Here is a 10,336-nt window from a genome sequence, read left to right on the forward strand (position 1 = left end):
ACACACACACACACACTCACACAAAGTTTTGAACTTGTACATCAGAGAAATTTGTCTCTGCTTCTCAAGGGATCCTACAGAAAAATAGTAAAAAGTGGGGAAGGATCACTCCCACTGCTGAACACTCTCATTTTCTTATTATCCTTCTACAGTGCTCCAACAGCACCATGAGAAAAGATAAACTTAAAGAACTAGGAGATGGCTCAGTCAGAAAAGTGCTTGCTGTGCAGTTGTAAGATCTGACCTCTAATCCCCTCAACATCCATAGGAAAATCGAGGTCTGCAGCGCACACTTGGAACTCTCAGGTTGAGAGAGACAGAATCCTGGGTCTCCAGGGCTAGCCAGTTCAGCCAATCCATGAGTTTGAAGTGCCTAAAATATAAGGTAGAGAGCAGTAGAAAAGAGACACCTCAGGCGGGCCTCTAACCTTCACGTTTACAGGCATGCATTTTTACATGTGAAAAATAAGCTTCTTAAAATTCACTCAACATTTGGTGGCATAACTCATCTAGATGCTTAATGCTTCTGTTACAGCTAAACAGTCAGGGCACAGTCTTCTTGATGCTCACTAGTGAATACAACCAAGTCTGTGGGCACGAATTACAAACCGTGGCTTGCAGGTGGAGAGGAAAGGGCTAATTCTGCCCCAGTGTTCATTCTTTTGTAAACCTTGTGACATGAAACATCCTCTAGCATGGCATGCATGTGGTGCACAAATATATATGTAGGCAAAAACCCATAGGGGTTTTGTTTTTGTTTTGTTTTGTTTTGTTTCACATGGGGTTCTCTCTATGAAGCCCTGGCTCTCCTGGAACTCACTATGGAAACCAGGCTGGCCTTGAACTTTGTATGTAAACCTCTTAGCAAGGATGTTTCTTTTAAGAATTTTTAACTCTGAAGATTCAGGTAGTAAATTAAATAACTTATTTTCTTTTTTAAGAAAATTGGCTTTACAGTACAAAGTCCATTTGTCTAAAGGAAGGGGAGGTGTCTTAAAAGATAAATGCTCTTGCTGTGAAAGCAGAAAGACATGGTTTCTAACCACTAGCATCCGTGTGAAAAGTGGAGTGTGGCTACACGTGCCTGTAACTCCAGTACTGACGGGGAAAGACCAGCTGGTGCTGTGGGCGTGGTGACCCGCCAGCCTGGCCAAAGTGGTAAGCTCTGGGTTTGGTGCACACATGTGCACATACTACACACAGAGAAGTTTTTAACTTCACTATCAATGGGAAAAACATTTTTTCTTTGAATCCCTGACTTCTTCTGGTCACATCTGGTACAGTCTTTGATGTTGGTCACAAAAGACTTTTTGTTGTTGTTGTGGGTTTTGTTTGCAAGACCAAGTTTATCTGTGTAGCCCTAGTTGTCCTGGAAACTCTAGACCAGGTTGGCCTCAAGCTCAGAGATCTCAGGCCTCTGCCTCCTGAATACTGGGATTAAAGGTGTGTGCCACCACTGCCTATACAATACCAACCAGCTATGAAAGGTTTTCTAACAGCTTGTGAGGATAAAGCTTGATGGGGTGTATTATTGGATTAGGAAACCCCAGGAGATTAGTGAGGCACACCTCTGTGTGTCTATGAGCATCTATTGGGATAATTAGATCGAGAGCACTCTAACATAAGGAGTGCATTAGTGCTTTGGTAGGTTCCATAGTGAGAGACAGTGAAGAGACATGGAGCTTGATGAAAGGAAGCAGTTCCCCTTCCTGCAGGCTGGCTGTGTCCACCAGATGTGTTCCTGCAGGCTATCTCACCAGTCTTTCTCCCTACTTGCTACCAGCTATGGAGAGACCTCTTTGTGCCACATTCTCCTGCTGCTGTGATGTTTTGCCTCATAATAAACCTAGAACCATGGAACCAAGTAGCCATGGGCCACACCCTCTGAAACACTGGCCAAATTGAATAACCCTTTCATTAAGTTGGTTTTGTCAGGTCATACAGTAACAAAATCAACTCACTTCCCTTTGCAATAGGCTTAAGGGGAAAAAAAAAATGTGAGCCGGGCATGAAGGAGGGAGAGACAGATGGGTGTTTTACCTTCATGTGTGTTTGGGCACCATGTGTATGCCATGGTGGAGGAGGACAGAAGAGGGAGGTACAATGGCTGTGAACAACTGTGTGGTGCTGGGCGTTGCATGTGGGTCCTTTGGACGAGCAGCAGGTACTCTTACCTGCTTCTTCACTTCCAGTCCCTGAATAGGCCTCTTAATATTTTTTTCTTGCATTTTCAGTTTAGGACAAGTGAATTGCTGTTGTAATAGGACATAAAATTTCCTTTTGAAATATCTAAGTTTAAAAAGTGAGCTATAGAAAACACAGAGAGGAAGCTGGGCATGGTGGTACATGCTTTTAATCCCAGCACTTGGGAGGCAGAGGCAGGTGGTCTCTAAGGAAAAAAAACAGCAATAACATTAACAACAACAAAATAAACAAAAACATAGGATAACAGGATATATCTTACACAGCATTGGCAAAATTATGTCTAAATGAAGTATGGAAAAATTCTTTATTTTTCAACAGCCCAGGAAGGCAGCAACTATTCCCTATATAAGGCTAGATCTGAGTATTCCCTATACAAGGATAGATCTGAGTATTCCCTATACAAGGATGGATCTGAGTATTGCCTATATAAGGCTAGATCTGAGTATTCCCTATATAAGGCTAGATCTGAGTATTCCCTATACAAGGATAGATCTGAGTTTTGTAGTTCAGTAGTCCTCCCAAGGCTGTATAAGAAGCTGAGAAGCTGGGACTCAAACCTAGAAGTATCTTTCTCTAACACTGGTACACTGAATATATTGTCTCCCTACACCATGACCATAGGTTTTTCCTCCTAGCGCTAGAACACTGGATTCTTGATTGTACTTCATGATCTAACATAGTAGTCCTCAAAGTGTGCTCTTTTCAGTCTTCCAGATAAATGGAGCTTCATCAAATACCATTGTATTCTTTGTTCCAAGGGAACACATTGCGTATAGAAGCAGACAGAGATGCCAGCTCACTTCTCTTATGCCAGATATTGAAAAGATTTATGAAAACAGCCATTTTTCTCACTGACTCCTTTTGGGTTTTAAAATTAAAGCTTTTAATAATAAAAATCATATAATGTTTATTAAGATAATTGAGTTTGCTGTTCTTACATGATTTAAATTTTTAAAAACTATTCTGTCTATATAGATGTTTTGCCTGAATATGTAACCGTGCATCATGTGCCTGGTACTCAAGAAAGCCAAGAAAGGGCATAGGATCTCCCAGAATTGGAGTTACAGATCGCTGTGAGCCATCATATGGGTGCTGGGAATCAACATTGAATCCTTTGGGAGAGCAGCCAGTGCTATTGGTGTTTATGCTGTTTCTCGGGCCCCCTCAAAGGATTTTGTGAAAATTTAAAACATCAATTCTAATCTTTAAAACAGTAAAATATCATTGGTCTGTCTGTCCATCATCTACCTATCTCTCTGTCTATCTCTCTCTCATTTAAGTAAGTTCCATGGTATTAATGAGAGTGTAAAGAGGTCCTATGTGAGCTGGAGAGATGGCTCAGTGTTTAAGAGCACTGAGTGCCCTTCCAAAGGTCCTGAGTTCAATTCCCAGCAACCATATGGTGGCTCACAACAAATTGTAATGGGATCTGATGCCCCCTTCTGGTGTGTGTGAAGATAGCAACAATGTACTGTTGCTACATGAAAGAATAAATAAGTCTTAAAAGAAAAAAAAAAGAGGTCCTAGGGATGTGCTACATTTAGCATGAAAAATAAATGAGAAATATTTAAGATGACTGCTATATTAATTGGCTTAATTCTATTATACCACACTGTTCACATATATCATATTTCTAGATATCCCATAATTACATACAATTTGTCAAAAATATTAGATACCATGTTCTACTTTTAAAAAAGGTAAGAAAAACTTTTTTCATTAGATGTTTTCTTTATTTACAATATCTCCTTTCCCAGGTTCCCCTCCCCCCCAAAAAATAAAAAATAAATAAAATAAAATAAGGTAAGAAAAACTTTTAAGGCGAACTGGGTTTGGCAAATATGTAGTATGGTAATGTTTAATAGTAACTTTTTTCCCTAGTAATTCTACCCTCTCTTGTCCCATCCTTATCTATTCAGGTGGATAACCACTAAACTTCAATGTCTTAGAGGAGGGACATTGCCAAGTGCAAGGCTGAAATGCTGTTTGATTTTGTGTTTCTGAAAAGCTTAAGTCTCCATCCTTAACTCCTCAGAAGCTCAAAGGAGGGCCACTGGGATCCTGGCTATTGGAAGGATGATCAACACCCAGCAGGAGCAGCTCTGGACTCAATAAGAGTCTGTTTGGAAACTGTTGCAGCTCCTCCTTCAGTGGGAAAGCAGCTCAATTAATCTGTTCTAGAACATTTGGCGCTTAGGACATACTTCTAGTCTCTACTGCAAATCAATGACAATGTCATAGTCCACAGCAGCTGTGACTGCTTGTCCTGATGCCAGGTCAGCCCATGACTGAGTTTCCTTAGTTTAAGAGAGGAGTCAGAGCATTTGGATATTTTCATCTTAATGCATTGAGGGAACTCTGATAATACATTTTTGTCAACTTGGCACAAAGTAGAGTCACCTGGGAAGGAGGACCTTCAGTTGAGGAATTACCTTCATTATATTGATTTGTAGACAAGTCTATGGGTCATTTTGTTGATTAATGATTGATGCGTGGGGAGGGGAGCTGGCCTCTGCTCACCACTGCAAGCAATGCTATCTCTGCATGGGATCCTGGCTTATAAAAGAAAGCAAGCTGAGAAAGGCACGGAGTGAGCTAGTAAGTAGCACCCCTCCGTTATCCCTTCTTCAGTTCTTACTTCCAGATGCCTTCCCGCTTGAATTCCTGCTTGGCTTCCGACAATGATGGGCTTTTATTGGAGCAAGCCAAATAGACCCTTTCCTCACCAAACTGCTTTTGGCCGTGGGGTTTATCACAGCCACAGAAGATCAGACTAAGACAGGGACAGGGACCTGTCCTAGTCTCTAGGGACCTGCCCGTCTCTAGGCCACTATCTTTTTTTCTGTTTTGCTGTTTCCTTCTTCAACCTTCCTTCCTTTAACCTGGAGGATGAATGAGTTTTCTGAGCTTTGCTCTGCAAAGCGCTTGACCGACTGTAGGCAGAGTCCTCGAGATGAACCCCAGAGGTTGAAGGAATCATAAAGGTGTACATTTTTGTGAGAGGTATGTTAGCCTTCATAAGCTTCTCAAAGGAGTCACTGACATTTGAACTGGAGCCTGGGCTGCCATTTATTTGCTTTGTAACCTTGAGCACATCACAAAACTAGCCTCTATCGACTTACATGTGAAATGGGGATTTTATAGTGCCTAACTCATGTAAGGGCTGAAATGAGAAGCAAACGAGTGTTTACTAGCATTATAAAGAAGTAGACCCCAAAGGAGTAAGAAACCTGTTTCAGGAACTGCCTCGTATTGAGAAGTGAATGAGGCACCTTTGGTGATAAAAATCCATGGTTTAGATACAGCATGTGGTTCTTCAGTGCTCAGTAAATCAGCACCAAGTTTTGGCATAAACTTCATGTGGGAAGGATACTCAAAAGAGCTGCCAGCTGCTAGACTATAAGTACACAAGTAGGGGTCGGAGAGATGACTCACCTGTTAAGAGCGCCGTCTGCTCTTCTGAAGGTTCTGAGTTCAAATCCCAGCAACCACATGATGGCTCACAACCATCCGTAATGAGATCTGACACCCTCCTCTGGGGTGTCTGAAGACAGCGACAGTGTACTTACATATAATAAATAAATAAATCTTTAAAAAAATTAGTACACAAGTATTCTCTTGTTCTGAGAAAGATAAGAGTCTGAAGGTGATGATTAGAGGGCCCTGAAAGTAAATGACTCCAATTCTGTTCCAGGACCAATATCCTCTTAGCTCTAGACTCTCTAAGCCTGGTTGGGCCAGCCAGGAAGCAGGGATGTAACAGTCAAACAGCAGACACCAGATCCCTGCTTTATCATGTTCTAGCTGAATGCTCTTCAACAATTTACTAGGCCATCATTTCCTTTTTTAGCTTCATCTGCCATTGAGCAATGACAATCCCTACCCGGGTTCAATAATTAGATGTATGCAAAGTACATAGTAAATGCCCAGTAAAGAGTCTCTCTCGAGGGTAAAGCCAGAAGTTCTGAGATAGGACTTTCAAAGAGCTGAGTGGGGCAAAGATCTACATATATGATTGGATGAAGAATCCTGAAAGAAGATAAAATCAAAGGACCAAAGGACGCAAAATCAAAGGACGCAATAAAGACATACATCCCAGCTAGATTTATGTCAGTTTGACACAAGCTAAGTCACCCTACAAGAGGGAATGTCAACTGAGAAAATGCCTCCACGAGATCTAGCTATAGGGCACATTCTTAATTGGTGGTTTATAGGTGTAATGATTTGAATATGCTTGACCTATAGGGAATGGCACTGTTCGGGGGTGTGGCCTTGTCAGAGGAAGTGTGTCGCGGTGGGCTTTGGAGATCTCCTCCTATGCTCAGGCTCCACCCAGTGCACTATGGAAGAGAGAGCATCTGCCTAGCTGCCTGCTGAGGCCTTCAGAACTCTCAGCTCCTTCTCTAGCACCATGTCTGCCTGCATGCTGCCATGCTTCCTGCTGGGATGGGAATAGACTAAACCTCTGAAACTGTAAGCTAGCCTCAATGAAATGTTTTCCTTTATAAGAGCTGCCTTCGTGGTGACTCTTCACAGAGACACCAAGCCTAACTAAGAAAATAAGCTGAAGCCATTGTAGGTGGTGCTGCCCCTAAGCAGGTGGACATGGATTCTATAAGAGAGTAGCCTTGCCAGGCGGTGGTGGCGCATGCCTTTAATCCCAGCACTTGGGAGGCAGAGGCAGGTGGATTTCTGAGTTCGAGGCCAGCCTGGTCTACAGAGTGAGTTCCAGGACAGCCAAGTCTACACAGAGAAACCCTGTCTTGAAAAAACCAAACCAAACCAAACCAAAACAACAACAAAAAAGAAATCAAAAGAGTAGGCTCAGCAAGCCATGGGAGCAAGACAGTAAGTCGAACACCCCCATGGCCTCTGCAACAGTCCCTGCCTCCAGGTACCTACTCTGTTTGAGTCCCTGTCCTGGAGTCCTTCAATGATGGACTGCAATGTGGAAGTGTGAGCCAAATAAACCCTTTCTTTCTCAACTTGCTCTTTGGTCATCGCAGCAATAGAAATCCTAATATAACACAGTTGGCCCATTGTGCAATTTTTTGCTTTCATGTTCTATATTCATTACTATTGCTTTGATGAAACATCATGACCAAAGCAACTTATAAAAAAGTTTTATTGGACTTATGATTTTAGACAATTAGAATCCGTGATGGCAGGCAAAGACATGGTTGCAAGAACAACTGAGAGCTTATATCTGAGCCACAAGCCTGGGGGTTCCGGGGGCGGGAAGGGGGAGAACACTGGGAATGATGCAGTCCTTTGAAACCCCAAAGCATACCCAGTGTCACATCTCCTCTAACAAGGCCATACCTTCTAATCCCTTCCCAAACAGTTCCACCAAGTTCCACAAGAATTCAATCATGAGAGCCTGCAGAAGTCATTCTCATTCAAATCACCATACTCACCTTCAAGACTGACCTCACAGATTTGTTAGGGCTCTCCTGAGCTTCTTAGGGGCCTGGAAAAAGTGGGGAATTAAGAGCAGAATAGTCTTTCTAAACTGTCTCTATCCCTCAGTTCCTCATATCATAAAGGACAGTGAGTGACACTGCTTATCCCAACAGAAATGCAACCAAACTGAAAGACGTAGAACATTCTCAAAAGCCTCCAGGGTATGAACAGACCAAACCCACAGTGCCTGGGTTCTTCTGCTTCCAAGATCAACTATTGTTTTTCTCTCTGCACACCTACTTTCTCTTGTTTATGATGTGTGGAATGGAAAGTAGCTGACTCAGCCAGTTTCACATTAACCTTTGTGTTGTTTCTAGTTTTTAAATATAGCAGACCCAAGGATATAGTTCAGTGATAGACTGCTTGCTTAATATACACAGGGCCCTGTGTTCAATCTTGAGTAATAGAAAAAACAAAAGAGGAAAAGAAATCTCATCTAAGTATAACAGGTAACTGGGGCATGGTGGTACATACCTGGAATCCAAGCACTCAGGAGACTGAGTGAATCTCAAGCCAGCCTGGACTGTGGGCAAATAAGAAACAATATATTCAATAACCAACCAGCCAACCAAAAGAGGTTTTCCATCCTTAAATCCAAAGACTCAGAAGAGGTAATTTCCTGCCTTGGCTTCTGCTTTATCTCTGACTCTGGTGTTCCCAATTAAAGTTGTGTGTATTAATTATACACAACTCAAAGTTTGAGACAGGAAACAGAGTAGAAGAGTGAAGAAACAAACGTCAGATAATAAAAGGAGAGCATGAAATGATCAATGAACACTGAAAAGACACATATCCTTATTAATATTCAAATAATGCAAATTAGAATAACAATACAAACCTAATACTTTTTGGGCTATCAAGTGGTGATAATAAAAAAATATAGGTAGGTCTGTCAAGATATCTCAGTAGGTAAAGGCACTTGCCAAACCTGATACCCCATGTTGGATCCTGAAAAAATCGCATGGTTAAAGGAAAGAACTGACTCTACATGTTGACCTCTGACCTCCACAGAGTGCCACGGCGTACACATACATACACACATGCTCTCTCTCTCACTCACACACACACACACACACACACACACACACACACACACACACAAATATACTCACACAAAATCAATCAATCAGTTCATATAAAGCTGGTTGCAAAGTTGAAGAATAGAAAATATCTTGGGCCAGGTGGTGGTGGTGCACGCCTTTAATCCCAGCACTTGGGAGGCAGAGGCAGGCAGATTTCTGAGTTCGAGGCCAGCCTGGTCTACAGAGTGAGTTCCAGGACAGCCAGGGCTACACAGAGAAACACTGTCTCGAAAAACCAAAAAACCAACCAACCAACCAACCAAACAGACACAGGGTATGCATAGGCCTGTTAAAATTTCACAAATGCCCTTCTATAGAGAGAGGGATAGTGGTACCAGGGACCACTCAGGGACCATTATAAAGAACAAGATACATTCTTATGTAAGATATATATAATAGTGTCAGACCTCATGGCTTGTGGGGGATGATCCTTGGGAGATGAAGAATGAAACTCAGGATAGCACCATCTTTGTAGACACTAGGCCATAGCCTTCCAGAGACTGACATTGTAGTCTACTTTTCTTACGCATTTAAACATAGTGGAATATGTGACCTATGACTGTTACAATTAAGAATGAATTCTATTGGCTGATAAATAGAGCTGAGGCCTAGGGCCTAGAGGGAAGGTCTGTGATAAGGATAAGATTAGATTCTGTTGGTGGAGAAGGCAAAATACATGGGACTTCTCTCATAGCATTGTGTTCTATTCACTGCAGGATTAGGGCCTAAATAGGGATGCTCAGGATATTGAGGGGTTCAGGTAGAGGCCGATTCCTAATAAGCAAAGAATCACCAGGTTATTTGACCATGTCACTCCAGCATTCTGGGTGATCAGGCATCATTTGTTTTCTTCCATTGAAGAAAATGGGCCTCCATGATTAACAATTCCGGTTTCTCCAATGCTTACTCTAAGAAGCGTTTCCTACATAGAAGGAAGAGCCAAAGTTTGGAAGAGCCCAAACCAAAACCAAACAGAATGAACAAGAATCCTATTTTTTAAACATGTGAAGTGTATGATGTAAACTATTCATGGTATGTATACTATATTCCAATCTCGAAAACAAACAAAACCACTCCCAACTCCACCAAAAATAACTTGAGTATTTTCCCAGCGGTATATAGACACAATATGACAAGAATAGATGTCCTCCCAGAGCCTGGCTTGCTAAAAGTTCTATAGGGTAGACACGAGGAAGATCAGGCCCTTCCAGCCCCTGTAAGTACATTAGTGCTCCTTTAGTTGGAGAATTTGGATTACTTATAACCAAATGTCTTCTCTTTTTTTTTTTACAGAAAAATTTATAAACTTGACCTGAACTCTTTGTAAAAGCCTAGAAATAATACATGGTTATGTTTACATGTGAAAAGAGGAGGCAAGCAAATGATATGGCTGAATAAAGGCAATACATTATTTCTCCATTGTTGAAGTGAGCCAATTCAAGCCAGTTCAGATTATACTAAGTGCAAGTCTATTGGAAGTTGCTCTTGGGCGAGTTCACTGGCTTCAGGGATCTAGGTCAGGGAAGTCACCAAGGGGGGAGGGGAAAAGAGCATTAATAGAGAAGAGGAAGAGGAGGAGGAAGAGG

The sequence above is a fragment of the Mastomys coucha genome, unplaced genomic scaffold (assembly GCF_008632895.1).
Source record: "Mastomys coucha isolate ucsf_1 unplaced genomic scaffold, UCSF_Mcou_1 pScaffold14, whole genome shotgun sequence".
NCBI classification, from domain to species: domain Eukaryota; kingdom Metazoa; phylum Chordata; class Mammalia; order Rodentia; family Muridae; genus Mastomys; species Mastomys coucha.